Source organism: Fringilla coelebs (genome assembly GCF_963513975.1).
Source record: "Fringilla coelebs genome assembly, chromosome: 9".
Taxonomy (NCBI): domain Eukaryota; kingdom Metazoa; phylum Chordata; class Aves; order Passeriformes; family Fringillidae; genus Fringilla; species Fringilla coelebs.
This window is the reverse complement of record NC_140067.1, coordinates 26,005,904-26,026,668: the sequence shown is the minus strand read 5'-3', so window position 1 is coordinate 26,026,668 and position 20,765 is coordinate 26,005,904.

The following is a 20,765-nucleotide window of genomic DNA, read 5'->3' as shown; positions in this document are numbered from 1 at the left end:
GAGAGGTCCCTGAGTGAGAAGTATCTGACCTGAGAATCTTCTGCTTTTAAGTTCCCTCCAGCCTGGTAAGAGATTGACTGCTTTACTTCCTCATGTCTTATTAATATGATTTATTAATCTGGTAATTCAGGTCAAGCTGGCGCTGTATGTTGCCGAAAGGAATAAAATAAAAAGAACATCATGATAAAATATTATCACCATGGCATCACTGCAAGTCTGAGTGACAGCAAGAGAGAAACCCTCACTGATGAACTGTTACATCCCACAGTGATGTGGTTACTGCATCCTTAGGCCAAAGGCTCTCAGCTCTGTGAGGTAAAGAACGCTCTCAGTTTTAGGAATATTGAACTCTGCTGGGTGGCTGGAGTGCCTGGGCAGCACAGCCTGCCTGGGGTGAACACACAGCAGCTGTGGCAGCACCAGGTCATGGAACCCGGCTGGGAAGGAGAAAAAGATTGCTGAGTTTCATGGAATGATGAAATCATGAGTGGTTTGGGATGGGAACCCATTCCCACCTCATTCCAACCCCCTGACAAGGGCAGGAACGCCTTCCACCAGACCAGGTTGCTCCAATCCCTGTCAGTTTTTTTTTCCTTCCTCCTCAGCCAGGCAGTGTTGATGAAAATAGGAAAATAATCTTGAAGCCGTAGGGATTATGCTGTTTATCTCTTGGTTCTTTCATGGACCAGGTCTCATAGAGGTACATTTTTCCTTCCAGGCAAATAACCAGAGGTTTCAATCCCCAAATTTCCATGATCTGCACAGACAACAGAGTTTTCCAGAAATTCTGGAATTCAGGGTTTTTTCTGCTGCTGATTTGGAACAGAGCATGTGAAGCAAGCACAGGTTCCAAGTGCTGCAAGGCAGCCACAGCCTCCTGATGGTTTGTGACTCCAGGGAGAGAAGACCCCAGAGTTTTGGAGCCACCTTCTATTGGAGCATCCCACACCAATGATTCTTGTACAAAAAATGCTCTTTATTGTGAATATTTCTAGGCACCGCTGCAGGGCCAGAAGGGTTCACAGAATTAATGCAAAATCCAGTTTCTCCTTTGTTTAGGCACAAGGATCATGTTTTATTTCTGAAATAGCATCTTTGAGTATTTACTTCAGCAAGTCCTCTTTGGATTTCTTGATGTGTGAGAAAAAAAACCCAAGAAAATAAAAAATAATGTGAATTAAAATGATGATAAAAAAAAATAGAGATTACTTCCATAATGTGGTTCTCCCCCATTCAATTTATCCAACCCTTTCTTTATTGTATTTAAGCCATGTCCATGTGTAAAAAATGAGATTGTGAGCCACTGCTCCTGCTTTCCTTGAGATTTACAAGAAATTATTGCTGGTAATGGGCTAAAATTGCTCCATGCCATGGCAGTACATGACTAGCTCACATTAGTTTGTCATCTAAGGTAGGCTGAATAGAAGAAAAATATGGATTTATTTTTTGAAAAAAATGAAATCTATACTTCTTTGCTCTAACATAACAAAAATCTACTAATTAGTCAATGGGATATTTAACAGTGACATAGAGTTATTAAATTCTGATATGACTAAGGCAATGATAAAGGTCTTTTTGACAATAAATGATAATTTTCCTAAAAAAAAGGAACTCCAAGAAGAAAAGGAAAGGTAACATGGAAGTATTTTTCCCTCTGTAGAAGACCAAACAAATCCAAAGACAGGTAGCCAATTGCTACTGGAATTTTTATTATCGCTTAATGACATGTATAAATAGCATAGTGTCTCTCAAAGTGAAAAAAAAAAGGTGAAAAATGTTATTGTTCATCTGATATAAAGAAACAAATTTTGTATTTTATATACTTGTATTTTTTCTGTGTTTATTTTGATTTATTGCATATATATGTATATCATTGTTGCTACTTATTTCCTTATTTCAAAAATTGCCATATTTTTTCATTTTTATTTTAATGTTCTACTGTAGGAATACAAAACACAAAAGTAAAAACTGTTGCCCTGACAAATGCCAGTAAAACACTGGATCCTCTGCCAGAGACTGGGGAGACACAATTAACTGCCTGATCAGATTTGAGGTTAATTTTTATAAAATCTATGCACTTTAAGTAACTACAGTTAAGTCATTTAAATAAATTAATATTAATATATGTAGATTTTAATAGGAGCCCCAACAGTAAAATTAGTGGGCTCCCAATGGTGACTTGAGAACTTAGGGAAAAAAATTAATATTAGTGCTGTTAGAATGGACAGGCTGCCCAGGCAGTGGGGGAGTCACCAGCCCTGAAAGTGTTGAAAAAACACTTTGTGGGTTCAAAAAACACTTTGTGGGTTCAAAAAACACTTTGTGGATGTGGCACTTGAGGACATGGATTAGTGGGAATGTGGTGGTGGTGGTTGGACCTGAGGGCCTGGAAAGTCTTTTCCAGCCTTGGCAATTCCAAATTGCAAAATATCATTTGACACACTTGCAAAGACCTTTGGCTTTGTTTCCCATCATGAAATCCTTCAGAGCAAAAAAAGGGCTGGAATCAATAAATTAATTCCATAGGAGTCATTTATGGACCTTACTCACCCTGCCCAACTTCCTGAGCCTCCCACTCTGCCAACAGAAGATTTCCTAGCAGAGATCTGAGGAATAATCCTCTTACAGCTGCTGCTCCTGCTGCCCAATTAAGGCTGTTACCAAAGTACAAGGATTGGTATAATTGCAATTAAATGTGTGAACAAAGCTAAGATCACAGGGTGGCTCCAGGAAACACTCCTCAGGAGTTAAAGCCTAAAAGGCAGGATGATCTTTTTCCTGCAGCTGAGTCAGAGGGAACATCACATTTTCATGCCCAAAAGCCACAGAAAATGTCACCATGGACAGACACCAAGGGGCTTTTACCTGAAAATCGTGAGAGAGGAATCACAGCCTTACATTGCCTTTGGATGGATTGCTGGTATTCATTTATATTGTGCTGGATGCAAAAATGAGGGATGGTATGAGCAAGGGGAGGAGGAGTCTGTGCTTCAGAGTCTCTGTGGAAGTCAGATCATGCTTTGTTTGTCTAAGATTTTAGCAGGTCACTCCTTCAAGCCTTGTTTCTGTGATTCTGTGATTGTTTCCTCCCCAGATTGCTTTCAGCACTTCTTCAGAAGTTCCCTCTGAAGGGGAGGATGGAGGGCAGGGGGCAGTGCTGGCAGCAGTGCCCTTCTCAGAGCATCCTCAGAGCATCCTCAGAGCATCCTCAGAGCATCCCTTCCCAACCTCTGAGGTGGGAATGAGCCTGAGAAATCCCTCTGCAGAGGAAGGTGTTCTAGTGGCAATAAACAAAATGCCAATTTTGTTTATTGCCAATTTATTCCTTGTGTTTCTGCATCACCCTTGCTGGAAACTCAAGCACTAATTCAGATTGTAAAGATGAAAAGTGCTGGGGGTGCTCCAGGTTCTCATGCTGCTGGTTTCTTGTCCCTTCAGGATCAAATTTCCATCATCAATGTGTGTAACAACCCTTGTGTGTGTGTCACTGACAGAACCCACAGCTAAATACAGATAATAAATTTATAAATAAATAAATAAATAAATTTGCAGTTAATAAATTTAGCAAATAAATTTTAAGAGTAGCAGATAACTAAATAAATAAATAAGGTACTCTGTTGATAGCCCTTTTGATCAGTTTCCCTCTTCTAAAATATGTTTTTCTGCTGTCAAAACAAATCATCTAAGAAAATAACCCCATTCGTTTCAGCAGAAATGCAGGCCTGTAATAGCATAAATGACATATCTGTGGATTGCTGCTTGCCTCAGAAAACATCTGCAATAAAGCAGGGCTAATCCTCAAGAATTTATTTGTAGAAAATCCATCAGGTATCACACTGAAAACCCTCTATCAACATCAAACATAAAGCAAGGCCTGTCTGAAGCATATGTAATCAAAGTCGTGTCTTTTTTAATAAAAAATTGCTTTGTCTGAGAAGCCAGAAAGCAAAACCTCCAGCAGATTTCTGCTTCTGGGGGGTGCCAAAATGTTTTTCTTTAATTGAAGCAGGTGAAGATTTTTGTTAAGCTTTTACATCCTTCAGAAAGCCTCCTTGGCTGTCACCAATGTTATCTTTTGATCTAAGGCTTTGCAGTCAACATCTACAAGAATTTTTTTCAAGCAGCGCACTTATTTAAAGATTTGACTTTCTCTGATTTTGAAATTAAGTACTTTCAGAGGAAAAGCAAGGAACAATGCTTGTCTGACAGAATTTCTTGTGTCTCTGTTTGCCACATGTCACCCACCCCATGACCTGATCTAAAATACTTTAAGAATTTTTGTGGAGGGAAAAGGTGTCTTCTATTATTAAATTTGTGTGAATATTTCTCTAGTATAAATCTAAATGATGTCATTGGGAAAAAAACAGATGGCAGGAGATTTTTTTTTTTTGTTCAGAACTGGAAGAAGTGATGTTTTTAAATTTCTGCGTCTATTTAGGGGATGTTTATAAGTCAAAAAGGTTTCTGTTAATATTTATGTAGATGACCAGCCCATGATATTTCCCTAACTCAATTAAACAATTACGTGCACTAGAGAGAGAAGCTTTTATGAGCTATTTAGTACTGTCAAGCAGTTTTAATTCCAGAATGGGGAGGTGACAGGGGGAAGTGGATGCATTTGCAAAGTGTTGGGATAAAGCCACAGGAGGTGGGATGTGTTATCAAATCAGCCATTTTATTGATCTTACCCAGCCTGCCAAAGGGTAACACGTGGCCAAGGCAACTAATACTGAATTTGTAGAAAAAGATAATTGTTCAAATGTACTTACATTGCTGTGTTCCCAGAAATAAGCTGAGTTTATTAATTTGTTTGTTTTTTCTTCTGGTTTTTATTTGGTTTTCTTTTGTTTTGCTGAGCTTTCTTTAAGCAGTGTTATCCCACTTGCATTTTTATCCAGCTAGGAAGGAACACCAAATGGTTTATAAAACAGTCTTGTTGTTTTCAGGCAAGTAGTTCTTTCAGTACCAGAATGGAGATTGCTTAGCTTGGATGTTCTTATCCTGAAATTATTTAAGTGGCCCTCGAGATCTGTTAATAGCAGTGCATTTGATTAAATTGGCTAACAACAATTAATTGCTTCTAACATCCTTAAGTGCCCAAGATCCCAGAACAAAGGAAGTTCTTGTGGTCAGTTCCCGCTCTTCTATGCTGAAAGAACCTTTTTCTTTATGTGTCATTATGAAATTTAATTAAATGAAATCTATTGAATATCAGGAAAGACTCTGTTCAGAATAAGAAGCTTGGATTGTCTGCAGCAGGTGATCAGTTTCTTTATCTTCATATTTTTCAGAATAAAAGTAATTCTCTTGTTCATGCAGTTCAATAAGAGACTGGATATAAGGATATATATCTGGATATGCATTAAAAACATAGAGGCACTATAAAATTTAAAATTATTTGACTGCAAAGGACTATTTTCATTAACTTGCTTTTTTCATTCTATTTTAGGAAAATAGAGTGTAGGGGTTTTTTGATGTGTTATAAAGACACATGAAAGAGAGAGAGATGAAGAAAATTTTAGAAAGTTCAAATAAAAAAAAGTGTTGGGTAGGAGGAAATCCTGCTCTCTTAGATAATTACAGGGACATTGAGAATTCCCTGCTCAGAGTCCTGAAATTGGAATAACAGATCTGTATAAGACCAGAGATTCAGAGCCTACAGGAAATTCTTGGGGAAATGAATTTCTCCATGTAACACAGATTTGCACGAATTTGTTTGCACACTGGAGTTCACTATACTGCAGTAGTGGTGGATTCTTTTAATTTAAGGCAACTTTCAACTGCTTTAGAAGGTCCCAGGCAATTTAGGTGGGAAAAAAATCCCTAATTGTAAAGCACAGAGAAAATATCATCACCACCCTACCAAGGGAGGGTCTTGTCCTGCTCTGCTCAAGCCAGGACTTGGATTTGATGATCTCTCTGGGTCCCTTACAGCTCAGGATATTCTGTGAGTCTACAGTTCTCTGATTCTAATAATAATCCTGTTCGCTGGTGCTTTTAAAACATGCCATAGGAAAATACAATTAAAACAATTGGACTGTGCAATTCCAAACACCGAGATTCTCGAAAATAAAAATATTCCGCTCATCACCTCTTGTTCAGAACTGTGTGACATTATCAAAACATGTCTAATGTGAATATTTTATTGTATATTATTATATTATATTATATTATATTATATTATATTATATTATATTATATTATATTATATTATAGTATAGTATAGTATATTATAGTATATTATAGTATATTATAGTATATTACATTACATTACATTACAGTATAGTATAGTATAGTATAGTATAGTATAGTATATTACAGTACATATATATTTATATATTTAATATAGGATCACAGAATCATTAAGGTTGAAAAAGACCTCCAAGACCATCAAGTCCAACCTTTGGCCAAATCACCCTGTGTCCACCAAATCCCATCACCAAGTGCCATGTCCACTCCTTTCTTGAAGACTTCCAGGGATGGTTGCTCCCTCTCTGTCCTGGGCAGCCCCTTCCAGTTTCTGAGCTGTGTTTCACTGGAGTCCATTTATTGATTAGCAGTGGAATCAAAGAGAGCACAGGCACAGTGCTTTGAAAATCACCACTGAGTGCTAAATATATTCTGAACTTCAGTCGAGACCGAAGTGGGAAGCAAATCCTCGTTGCCAGATATCTTGACAGGGTCAGGAATGTTCCATATGGAATTCTAGATACACAGAGTAATGAACACAGGGTTTTTTCCCCTTGCACTGGTCTCTAAGTTCTGTTTCATACTCCTGTTGTTTCCATAACAATATGAAATGGAACACAAAACTGAACAGTTTGTGTCAGGGTTTGTGGAAGGGGAGTGTATGCTCCTTTAAGGGCTTCTGGTCAAGGGACTTTTTCAAGGCAGAAAAAGGGGAAATAAGTAAATCAGGAAACCATAAGCACAAGGACACAAACCTGACTGACAAGTTAGTGAGGTGGTGATGAGAACCAGCAGATGAGGACACGTGGAAGTGTTCATTCCAGTCAGGTTGTCTGGTCAGGGGCCTGGGAAATTGAGAAATTAAGGGGTAAAATGTAGAAACCAGAAACACAAGAGGCACAGAAAAAACCCAAAACCACAGGTGTGACAAAACAAGTGAAAAGCTGCTCACTCACCCTTAGTGCTGGGCTCTGGGGAAACAGCAGGAAGATCAACATGGATTTTGGGAAGAGCTCCTTCCCAGTGAGGGAAGGCACAGGGTGAGCAGAGAAGCTGTGGCTGCCCCTGGATCCCTGGAAGTGTCAAGCTTGACCAGCTGGCATGTGGGACCCTCTGGAATGTGGGAATTACCAGATTGGCTCACTTTCACAGTATGCATTTCAATATTTGTATATATATTGTTGTGAAGGATAAAATTACACTTTTTTATCCAGACGTCAAACAGTCTCTAAATTTTTACTCTGTATTTGTGCCTGTGGAAGTGCACAGGACACAAATCTTTTGTTTGTGATACTGAACACTGAAGACATGCAGAGGAAAAGGCAGGAGAAAAATAAATGCACTTATTCTACTTTTCTCAAGCCTGAGCTTTGATTAACTGTGGCCTCATGAAATGTTGTCTTTCAAAAATATTCTAAAGGTATTAGATGTAGGGGAAAGTGTACAAAAGGAACAGGAATATTAATCCTGTTAACAGGATGTTAATCCCTCCGTGTGCTGAGAAAACACAATTACCAGATTACAATAGAAATAATTACTGAAGGTTCCAGCATTACTGAGGCAGCATTTGATGATTTTTTTTCCTATAACAAGCTGGAAGGATCCCAGTTGAAGCTCAAGTGGTATTCATCTTAAGGCAAGCACTGTAAGAACATTACATGCAGGTACCCACTGAAGCAATAAGATCCCAAAATGTCCTTCAGACATCCTCAGTGGGGAAAAGTTGATTTCTCTACAAGGCTGTTAAATCTCAGAAGCATCAGTTCAGCACTTAAAGAATGGGAAGGCACAATTCCTCACTACATCCAAAACATCAAAGTTTTTGAGCCTCATATATAGGTACAGTCATGGAGAGAATACAAGTGTCTGTCGTGTCATTTCCTGCTGCATTTGAAAAATCTCCTTTCTCTCCATTCATTTCCCTGCTCATTTATTTAGTTTTTCAATACTAAGAAAGAGAGAGGCAATAGCATTCCCTAGAACTTAACAATCTCATTCCCCAGCCCTGCCCTGCCTGCAGTTGAAAACTGGAACATTGACATAGAATCTCCTTCCAAAAGAAGAAAGGCTCAGGTTTTCCTCTCCAACGTGCCACTGGTTGCACAGATAGTCCAGGAAATTGCTGTGCACTCAGTTCAGGCATCAGAGCTCACAGCCTGGACAATTCAGTGCAAGCTTAGACTCAGCTAAAACCCTGTTCAGAGGATGTTTCAAGCCCACTACTCCTGATTTTTCAGAGGGCCAGTATTTGGATAACTTCATATTGATTGGAAGAGAAAGGATGTCCTTAACACAGAGGATGAAAGTCACCCTCAATTTATAACCAGAGTAGATAAGGTCTTAAAAATAACAGCTCTTGTCATTATTTCATCATGGATTAAACACCCTGTTTATTGATCATAACACATTTATTTCATCACTGTTTTCTTTCAGATGTTTGGGGCAGAGGTCTGGAACAGTGATCCCTTATTTCCAATTGTTGCACCACAGTAGTCATGACTACTGGATAACTTAGACCAGCACCTTCCATCCAATAGTTGTAAAATTACAGTAAATTAGTTTATTGGACTGTTTAATAAACAGGTCCTTTTCCTGCTCAAATGAGGGGAAAGCAATGCTATTACAAAGAAATTCAAGGAAAAGCAAAGATAAAGACCAGGATGTGGTTTCTCCCCTCTGGACACATCGGCAGAGCAAGCACTAAGGAAAAGTCAGACTGACACCACAAGAAATGGGCAAGAGAATGTGAGAAAGAAAGAATTTCAGATGGAGATCAGGGCAAGAACCACAGGCACTCATAAAGAATATCCTAAGGCTCTGAGCTTTAAATTTTATACGCATTAATTGATATAACACCACCATTAACATTAAATTTTACCCTGTCTTCCCAAGCAAAGTTGCAGCAAATATTGCTTTATAGTTTGTTGAGTATTTAAGAAACAGCAACAACTGGGAGAGTAGGTGAGTGTTACACTTCTGAATAGTTTATGTTCCCATTAATCCACCCGACTGTTGAACATAATAAATCCAGGTTCCCTTTCTTGGAGGAGATAAAGCAGCTCTCTCTCCTCTGCCTGTTCTGTAAATTCACCAATGAGCACTGAAGAGCTGCAAATTGTTATTCCTTATCTAAAATGAAGCTAATTTCACCCCCTGTTACTTCCCTGTTGCTGCAGCAACAGAGGGAATGACGAGTGCTCAATATACTGTCCTTGTCTAGAGCTTGATTCTAGAGGCTGGCACATGGCTTCTTTGTCTTTCCTCCCCCATAGCTAGCAATTCATTTTATTTCAGATGTTTTTCTTTGGTCATACCTCTAAATTTACTTTGTAAGCTGATCTTTTCCATGTGTATATTTCCAAAACCTATATCAGCCTTTAATTTATTTGCAGTTGGTGTAAATAAATTGTCTATACTTGCATCACCTAATTTTCTTCTTGCAATTTATGCTTCCTGTACTCATTGCAATAATTTCTTTGAGACAATTGCCTTTTAAATTCCACAATTACCTTTTAAATTTCGAGCTACAAGGGAAACTAAGCCAGCACAGATTGACAACCCAATGTTACAAAATATGCTCAGGAACATTTATTTGAAGGAAAGCAATTTCAATTATAATATATCTGACAGTCTTCCTTGAGTTTTTAAATGCACTTGAGGATGGAAAGATTAGGTTTTAAGGAGGTTTATGGAAAATTGTTGAAAATATTCATGCTAATATTTATTAAGAGGACTGATCATCCTGGTCTGGTGGAGGGGGGGGTTGGAAAAAGGTGATCTTGAAGGTCCTTCCAACCCAAATCATTCTGAGGTTCTGAGATAATCCAGGCAGATAATTTAAATGCAGTTTTGCACTGTCATTCAGCAATAACAAGTAGAAAAGAGTCTTACAGCAGAGTTAGAGACCTAACTTCCCTTTCCAGCAACATTTCACCAGCAGCTGGATAAAGCAAGAACAAAAACCACAGGATAGCTGAGGGATATTTTCCACACAGCAAATATTCTCTATGAAAACAAACTGGTCTAGTTCTTGCAAAATAAATGAAGCCTTTGGAGGCCACTGGGGTTCATGCAGTTTGTGCCAGCTGAACAAAGCCTGTCAAAACTCAACTGTGCCACTTGAAAATGGCAGAGCAGAGTTGTGCTGTGGTGATGAAAAGCCTTCAGAACCTTGACTTCTTTGCTTTGGGCAGTTGTGCTGTTGTCAGGGCAGAATCCTGACACTAAGCTTAGCCATTCTTATCCCCCTCCCTATATTGTTGATCAGCAACTTGAAATAGGTTTAAAGCAGCCCAGACGCTGCAGTTCACAGCTTTTTACCAAGGTAAAACTTTCTGTGATGGTTTCATAAAGGAAATCAAAACTGGTGCTCCCAAATGTCTGAAAGACTTTCAGGAATAATGTAAATTTGAAAAAAAAAATGGCACTTCTTTTGTGTTTTTAATGAACCTCAAGCAGCTGAATTGAGTAAATAAAAGTATTATGGAATTAGAATGACAAGATTTTTCACTCATTTGCATCTGTATTGTTTCCAGCTGCATGTTTGCAAGTCACATTTGGGGAACAATGCCAATACTGCAATAGCCTGAAGAACATTTTTGGCTTGAACTCAGTGTATAAAAATCCATGTAGGGTTTCTGTATACTAAACTGTCTCACAAAACCCAGTAATACAGCAACTAAAAAAGGGAAGGAATATTTAAAAACCCATCAGCAAGGCTTCTTACATGGGTATCTTATGGCACATCATCCCATTACCCTTTACATTGAAAATAAAATATTCAAACAGAAAAGCAGAACTGTTGGATGCCCGTTGCTCACCGTTAATTTGCATAATTCATCATGATTGCACAAACACCTGTGCTAAATATCTTTGTGCTGGCAATACCTGAGAGCATGCACAGTGTTCAATTCCACTCAAAACCTCTAATTCCCCACCATTCAAAATATTCTCCATTGTTTTTCACCTGTGCTTTTCCAGGCTGACAGAATTTCTTTCTGCTTACATGCAAGGGTAAACACAGAGCTTTTTTGATACCATTTACATATATCAGATATTGAATAGTTTAATCAGCACATCTATAAATAACCCAGCTGAAAAAATGACCAAAGGGAAAAATATCTTTATTAACTTAATCCACTGCTACTTTTGAGCTGTGTTTTGAGAGTTTTGCTGCTGTAACTCTCGTGAGCAGCTTTATTGGCCACAACTGCTTGAATTCTAAGATGATTTTGTCATAGCTGGCTGATGTTTCTCCAGTGCTGTCACTTCAGCAAACCTTCACCAGCTTGCTGGGAGCTTCCCTGCAGCACAACCACACGTCCTGTGCTGCCTGGGCTGCTCAGTGCTGCCTTTCCAACACCCATCTACAAGCTAAAAACTTGTAAAACTCATCCTGCATGTTTTTGGGGCAGCAGGATTAAACTTTAGTGTTCTCCACTAAAGTTTAACACATACCTCTAGAGTATTCTGCTCCCTTTAAAAAAAACCAAAACAAAACAAAACAAAAAATCCTGCTGAATTTTTGACATAAATTTGTACTCTAAACTTTATCTGTAATAAGGATCCCACAGGGTGCAAAAAGACTCTGCCAGGACTGGGGTAGTGGGAGGTGTCCCTGCCCAAGGCAGAGGGTCCAGATGAGCTTTAAAGTCCCTTCCAACCCAAAGCACTCTGGAATTCTGTGATTCTGTGATTGTCATGACTCTATTTCTTATGGCTTGTGCATGATTTAGTTTATAGACCACAGGTTTTTATTTTTCAAGTGTTTTCATGATTCCACTGAGTCTGGGTGGGAGCAGGGGGTTACTGTCTACACTGAATTATGTTTTGTCCTTAGAAGAGGGTTTAATACTTGTAACTATATTAAATTAGCTTAGAATCTTTAGTATCTGCCTGAAATCCTGTAACAAGTGATTCCTGAGTAACATTTCATTGATTATAGGGGATTAAATGCTGAAACACACACCAGTTAGAAGAAAAAATTCAATTAACTTCTATTCATGTGATACCAATATTTATAGTGAAACTTCTGTCAGGAGCTGAACTTTTGTCATCCCTCACAACTTGGGACAGTTTTTGATTCTGTCTTTCTGTGTCTTTCAGCAAAAGGGGTCTGAAAAGGACAGAGTTTACACCCTCTTTACAGTGTAAATTATATCACTGGATGAAAATGATCAGATCTCTTTTTTTCTACATTTTCCTTTGTAGGGTTCATTTCACTTGATTTAGGAGTTTGGGGGAGATTTTCAAAACACCTAGATGACCAAAAGGAAGTTATATTGGCTGGTTACTGAGATATTGATCCTTCTGAATATCTAACTTTCTTTTTTATTAATTATAACTGACACTTTAATCAAGAAAAAATACCTGGTAAGAAACTATAAACATAATGAGATTTAATCTTAACCATTAATCCCAGAGCAAGTAGTTAGGTAGTATTAAAACATCTCATCATAAGGCATTTGATTATGTTACCATGAGCAGCAGCACTACAGGGAAATCAGCAAAAAAACCTTCTAGAAACTGATGAAAAAAAAATGCAAAGATAAAAGTATGCTCACTAATGAGATGAATGAATTAATTCAAACTGTATAATCAATGAGGTGATGCCTCTCTCCTCTCTGCTATGTGATATGGCAAACTCAGCACTTGGGGGAATTTGGCTTGGAGTGTAGGAGGAAAACAGATTTAATGTGTGAAAAGTGCAGTGGTGCCACATCCACAAACTCTGATTTCATACTGGAGGCACTCCCAAAGTGATGGAAAAGAATCCTTTTTCATTTCCAAACCCTTGCTTGCTCTTTTAGCAACAGCACTTCTCCTGGATGGAAAAGAGTCCTAGATCAACAAGAGAAGTTTTGGAAGGATTTTAACTCTGAAGTTTTGGAAGGATTTTAACTATGAAGTTTTGGAAGGATTTTAACTATGAAATTTTGGAAGGATTTTAACTCTGAAGTTTTGGAAGGATTTTAACTATGGTTCCCTCCACATGGGGCTCCTCATTCCAAGTCAAACTCAGTGGTCTTGGAGGCCTTTTCCTGTTAGTTTTCTTGGCTTTTACAGAGATGAGGCAACTCAGAGGCATTTTAAAAGGTTTTATTCCATTATCAGCCTCAATGAATACTGAGACACAAGAGATGTAAAACTCAACACCATTCTATCAGAAGCTAACATTACTTGGTTACAATAAAGGTATTGTAAAGTTGGCAAAACTGGGTAAACTTTCTATCAATTAAAAAAAAATCTTTACAAATCCATTTCCCACATTTTCCCATCATGATTCTGTGATTCCATGGTTGGAACTTCACACAAAAGGTTCAGACTCCACAACAGAGCTTGTTCAAAAGAGATAAGCTCTGGTTTTAATCTCCTTTTGTTTCCTAATTGTGCAAGAGGTTTAGTTGGTTTTGTGTCACACTCTGGGTTTAATGGCCTGATTTTTATCATAACCTGGATACAATTTATGTTACTTTTGCAGTCTTTTGTTTTCATCAGAATGGTGTAATGTTATGTTAATGCAGGGACACATCCTGTAATCAAACCCCACAAACCCTGCAGTATCTCTGATCAAATGAAAAGTGCAGAAGGAAAGCAGGCTGGCAGGTGGAAATGGAACAATATTCCCTTTTTTCTCAGGGAAGCCACAGCAAAATGAGGTCAAGGCAGCAGAATCCTCTTTGTCCTGAGGAGTCAGAGGTGCTTCACAACAATGTGTGAAATGATGAGCCACAAATATAAAATGCAGCAGTGTTGGGTGAAACAACCAAACCTACTCTCACAAAATGAGAACTGGAGTTCTGGAAAATTCTCTCATCTCTTCACCAGAGTTTTCACAGTTTGGGTCTCCTCACATGTAACTCAAAACCACTGAGTTCCATTTAAATTCAGGTCTTGACTTCAACCATCAACTTAGCTGGAAAACTAAAATAATTTTAAGGGCATGCACAGCTTTGTAGACAAAATTATATATGTAAGTTTTTGTGATGTGCTCACTGCAATTGTCTGGAGAAGAAAACAAATTGGAGATAAGAACAGTCACAGCCATGTTAATTTCCTTTCATTTAGCTGTCTAATGTTTGGCTTTATATGGCAAAGAATTCAGATTAAAGGCATAAACACAGGCTTTTATACAGCTCTATTTACTGATGAAAGGAAATATGCTAAGAGGTAGTAAAAGAAAATACTAAATGCCTATTGTGAAAGTCTGATTTTGCAGTTGCTTTGTGTCAGCCTTGTGAAAATCCCTCATAAATTGGCACCAAGGGTCCCTGTTAAGATTTGTCTCATAAACCAGAGAGGAAACCTGCTGATAACACTGAAACTCTTAAAGAGGCTTAGTAAGAGCTCTAAAAACTACATTTTAACGTGTGGTGACCTGCACACCAGCAACTTCTTTTTTCTATGCCCAGGCATAGTAAAAAACCAAACAAACCAAAGAACAAAAAACTCCCAACAGAACAAACCCCCTCCCCAAAACAAACAGCACAGCTAAAAATAAAACTAGGTCCTCAAAAGGTTTTCCAAAGTGATTTTTTTTTCCCATCTCCCCTCAGAAATGTAAACCTCTATTAATCTTTAGTGACCTGTTGCCTCTTACATGAAGGTTTCAGTTAATTGCCAGCATTAGTTAAAGAGAAGAAACTTTCCAGAAGATGAATGTGTGTGTTGTTTCAGCATGTTTTGAAAATCTAGGGTTCTGTGAGAAAAAAGAAAACCTCTCAAAAGAACCATTCCTTTGAGACTGTGCTGGCTTATTCATCAAGGAGACAGAAAGGCAATATCATAAAATACCATGCAGGAATGAAGATTGGGGTTTGGCACTGAGATTTATTATTACAGTAACAGAATTGGAGGGTTTTGCTTATCTGTAGCCAGCATATCAGCTGTCAGGGGATGAGTAAGGAAGCTCCAGTTCAGGAGCTGGATGAGCAGAGACACCTTTGCTTTTGGTGCAGCATGATGAAAACACAATTTGGGATGCTCAGAGGTCAGGAGAACAATGTGTGTCTCTCAGCTGGTCATGGCAGAGTGCCCTTGGAGTGACCACCCCATCCTCACCACCAGGAATCACAACTATAGACGCACTTAAAAAAAAAAAAAAAAAATTAAATATATTATTCAATAACTTATTTAATATAATCAATTATCAAACGATCACATTATTAATTACAGAATATAATAATTAAAAATAATACAGAATATAATTATTATATAAAAATAGAATATAAATAAATATATTATTCAAAAACTTAATGAATATAACTATAATTAAATATATTCTTCAATAACTTATTAAATGCAATCAATTCTCAAACTATTACATCATTAATGACAGAATATAATTATTTAAAAATAATACAGAATATAATGAATATAAAAATAGAATTATAACATAAATACATATGTCATATATATTATTATATATTTTATTATTAAAATATAAACACATAAATTAAAATCAAAATACATACACATACATATGGGCTTACAAATAGACCCTGGCTATTAAAGAGCAAATTCCTTGCTTTGCTATGGTTTTAGATGAGATGTGAAAAGCCTACATGGAAAAGAATTGCAGCTTTAAAGACTGGAAAGAGTGGCTGAACTATCACAGATTTATCACACAAAGCAGCAGCAGTGTTTGTAGCCTGTGATCAAAAATCAAATGGCAGAGTAAGTTTCTATTTTCTTTGATATTAAGTGTTTTCAGGTAGTTTATTTCTGTCTTGGGCTTGGTATTGGGAGCACGATGGAATGAAAAGAAGTGGCAGAAAAAAAAAAGCTGAAGGGTAATTCTTTATGGTTTTAAGGAGAACTCTTACCTCCTTCTCTTTATTTCATTGTTTGCCAGCACAGTTTGAGGATGCACATTGGCTGTCCCAAACACCAAGGATGTGGTGGGAGCAGTTTGTCAGACACTTGCTGAAGGAATAAATAAACAACAGCTAATCCCCCTTGGTGGTTAATTCCTGGGCTGACACCATCAGGAGGAATTTCATAGACTCATTTTTTAATTCATTAAACTCAACAGTCCACCCCAATCTTGCAGGATCCCAGAATCAATTAGGGATTGATTGGAATTACTCCAATTGATTGGTGAAGAGCCCAAGCTGTGCCTGATCCCCACCATGTCCCCAGCCCAGAGCTCTGAGTGTCACATCCAGGCGTTCCTGGGACACCTCCAGGGATGGGCACCCCAACACCTCCCTGGGCAGAAATGCAGAAATTCCTCCTGGTGTCCAGCCTGAGGCCGTTCCCTCTCCTTCTGTCCCTGTCCCTGGGAGCAGAGCCCCAGGGAAGATGAAAGTTCAGATTTTCATGGCAAAGAGCCCACACTGCCCATTCCAGATGTTCCTCATGGTGGAGAACATGTAAACATAATTTTGAAGGATTTCAGCCCTCAAACAGAATTTCAAAGCACAAACATGGGGGCTCTCTCTGGGGGCTCTCTCCCCCCTGTTTCTGGACAGAATTTTGTTTTCCTTGTGCCACTCTTCTGCTGGAATCTGCGGGGCCATTTCCCCAACCTGGGACACAAGTGTATCCCAGGTCTGAATGGCTCTCTGGGGTGATAGCTGTGAAACTAACCCTGACCCTGACCCCAGCTCCTGCCTCCTGGCATTTCCCAGAGTTTGTTTTTTGCCACGTTGTCAGTTTAGGGCAGCAAAAAAGTAGGCAAGGCTTATGTAAATATTTACAGTAGAGACAGAGTCTGCAAGGGTTGGGGTGTTGTGTGTTCTTCTCAGAGCATGCTTACACAGGTTCAAAATCATGGAAATTCACAGGGGTTTGGGCTGGAAGGAACCTCAAAGTCCATTCAGGGCCACTCCAGGCCATGGGCAGGGACACCTTCCACTGTCCCAGGGTGCTCCAAGCCCCATCCAACCTGGCCTGGGACACTGCCAGGGATCCAGGGGCAGCCACAGCTTCTCTGGGCACCCTGTGCCAGGGCATCACCACCCTCACAGGGAACAATTCCTTCCCAATATCCCATCCAACCCTGCCCTCAAAAACATCCACAACTTCTCATCCCAGCCAGTTTTGACTTTGTATAGGACCACAAAGGCCACTTTTGGCAAAGACTGTTTTTCCACATGTGAGACTCAAGAAAGAAGGATTTGGTTGGGAGGCCATCCTGACCCACACCTCTGAGCATTTGCCCAGCATCTATCTCCTTTAAGAGCTGCAGTGTGGCATGAATTTGATATTTATTCAAGATTATGAAGGAATAGAGGGCTGGGAAGCTTTGCATTTGTAGCTATGCTGCATGCTGGAATATAACACCACCTTCCAAGTCCAATTTTAAATATTCTTTATATCCTCTGGTAATTATAGCACATGTGCAGAGAGGCAATTACAGGTACCTTTCTCTTTTTATGCCTGTTTTAAAAACATAATTAATAATCAGATATACTCAGCAATTTTATAGCAGGGTTAGCTCTATTACTTCCCATTAAAAAAAGAAAAAAGCCAGGCTGGAAGAGTAGCAGAGGTGACCTGTTAAACTCTGAGCCACGTGGAAATGCTCTGCCAAAGCAAATACCACATTTTGAAGGTCTCTGCTCCCAATTTAGTGCAAAGCTTCACAAGGAACAGGGAAAGCTGACAGCCCAGGGGTGTGAGGGATCCCTAATGATGTGTCAGAGCTCAGGTTTCATCTCCACAGAGTAAATGCAGCTCCCACAGTTCTGGGATCACTGTGAGTTTGTGATGCTGCTGGTGTTGTTCTGAGACTCACCACAGAGCAGAATCTGTGCAACCCCATAGCAGGATTTGCCAGATTATGCCCTTTCCTTACCCAGAGATGGGGCATTTCAAAAAACTTTTATTCCATTTTCAGTCTCATGAGACAATGCAAATGTTATAATTCACACCATCACAATCAGAAGCCAACAATGTCTTAATTATAAATGTTTCTTGGCCAGTCATGCTGTAAATGCCTTAAAGCCAATCATCTAAAATTGCCCCTCATGGGTTTTACTACAATTCTTCTTTCATAGTTCTATTTCTCTTATTTGCAAGGCCACCCTTTGGAACTGGTTTCTAGCTCCATTTCTCTCTCAGCAATGTCTGTCTGTCCTGTTCCATGGCATTTCTAAGTCAGCATTTCTTATCTCAAGGTTTGCATGCACTGTGTGAGCCTTCTGCCAGGCTTTGAGAAATTTCTGTAAATCCATTTCACACATTGAATAAATAAGATTTGTACATCTTCAATGTGACCACACTGGACAGAGGGGTAGAGACAGAATGAAACAGCAAAGGGGAATGCTGAGAAAACAGATGATCATTATTTCTGTTACAGGGACAATTCATACTATCCACCACCACTGTCCCTCAATAGGAATTATTCCAGGAAAGTGATATATAATTTAAAATAAAAAATAATAATAATAAAAAAGAACCAATTTCCAGCAGTTTTGTGGGATTTGTACATTCAGAAGATCTTTCAAGCATTGCTCAACCCAGATTAGTGCTGGCATCCTGCAGTGCAGGGCTGGGCCATCCTGCAGGATATTGCTGCCAGACTGGGTGTGCTGTGAAATCAAGGATTTAATTTGATTGATAGGATGCAATCTGGACCTGCAACAGCTTAACTGCCTTTGAATTTTAGCAACTTCATGCCAAAATGTTATTTTCTTTTATTTTTTTTAAGAGGGATTAAGAGAAGGAATATGAGAGAGCTTTGAAATTGTTCATTCTTAATTCATCACCAGCAGGAAGGACAACCTAAGAAATTCAAATTGTGGCCTAAAATTGATATAGAAGCAGTGAGTGGAGAATCACAGAGAATGGCTGAGTTTGGAGGGGACCTTCAGAGTTCAGCTGGACTCAAGCAGGGTCATTTAGAGACAGCTGCTCAGGAAACTTCTATGAATGCCTAAAGAAGAAATAAAAAGGTGAGAAAAGGATTTTCTACCTTTTGCACTTAAGTGCTTTTTGGCAACTCAAGTAAAAGTTTGCTCAAATAACAGTATGACAACAGGGATGAACTGATTGAGGTGACATCTCCTTTCATCCTTGCCTTCCCACTCAGCCCTTGATCTTGGGGTGTATGTAAAGCTTTTGTCATTTCAAAACACATTTTAATCTGGAAAATCTAAATATTTCCTCTTTGCTTAAATAGAATCCTGAAGAAAACCCTACTTTGATATTACTGCTTCCAGCATCCCTTTTCCTCTGTTGCCTTACTCTTAATTTGTTTAAATATCTGTTGATGCACCACAAAAAACCTCAAAAAAAAGTGCCAAAAGCTCAGGAAAGTTGGATAAAGTGAGCAAGGCATTTCTCATTGCAATATTGTCTGTGAAACCAAGACCAGAAATGCAATTAAATTCAATATCTTGCCTAGCAGGTGATAAAGTCCTTGGACAAGTGTTTGTCTCCAGAGGCAAGACTGCAAGGAATGAGAATGCCAGAAAAAAAGAGCTGCATGTTATGGCTTCAGTTCTGTTTTCTCCATTTTCATTTTGCTTTGTCTTCAAAATACCAACATCTGACCTGAATTTCTGAGATCTGCAGAAAAATCTCAATTTCTTCTCTTTGCAGGGGCAGCATTAACCATGTTTATAATCACAGCAAAGACATCCCTACTTTTCAATTTTCTTTACATTATACCAAAACTTACAACCTAAAAGTAAGAAAAAAATAAATGTGTTATTAAAAAGCTCCAGCACCTTCTTTCTAAAATACCTCAGCCACTCTCTTCCTCCCCAAATTTTTTTAGATAGTTAACAGATCTTTCCATTTTTTTATCTATGACAAAAAATGTAGTGATGTCATCAAAATCAATTTTTTATTAAATATACTTATGGATATAATGCATTAACCTGTGGAGAAGTGCACAGAACCTCCTTTTCTCCACTATTTTAGCCATGACAGACCAGAGAGATTTTAATTTACTCAACAATTCTATCCATTGCTTTTTGCTACACCACAAACCTTCCTTACACTCCATTGGTCATCATCAAACAGAACTGTAACAGAGACAATTTTTGTTGGAAAGAAAACATTCAGAAGCTGAATTAGAGACATTTAAATGGCACAGTTTTGGTGTTTTGTGGGTTTTTTTTGTTTTTTTTTTTTTTTCCCAGAATAAAGGCAGTTATAATAAACTGAACTCTGCTGCAGCAAAATGATTTAAAAGAATTTCACAGTTAACATATAATTATCCTGAAAAGTTTGATAGTTTGAATCATGGTGTGATGCTAGCTGAAAGAGGATGATTTAAAAGATTTAAAGTGGTCCTTTTAAAGCAGTTGGAAAATGCAGGCTCTTATGAAGAGACTGAAGATTTTGCTTGTTAAGATAGTTGTTCCCCAAGAGTAAAGTTGAAATAAAATCTACAAAGGAGCAGAAAATGACATTTTTGTTCTACTGATGTTTTGTTTCTTTTGGTCTTGGGAAACAGAAAATTCTACAGATCCTGTGCAATCCTCATTGTCTTTAAATATCTTGTATTTGCTCAGAGTTCCTAAACATTCAGAAGGGAGGGCAGGGAGCACAGAAATCTATAAAACACCTGACAAAGGCCTGGATCCCAATTTCATCCTCAGGGCTCTTCCCAAGGACCCAAT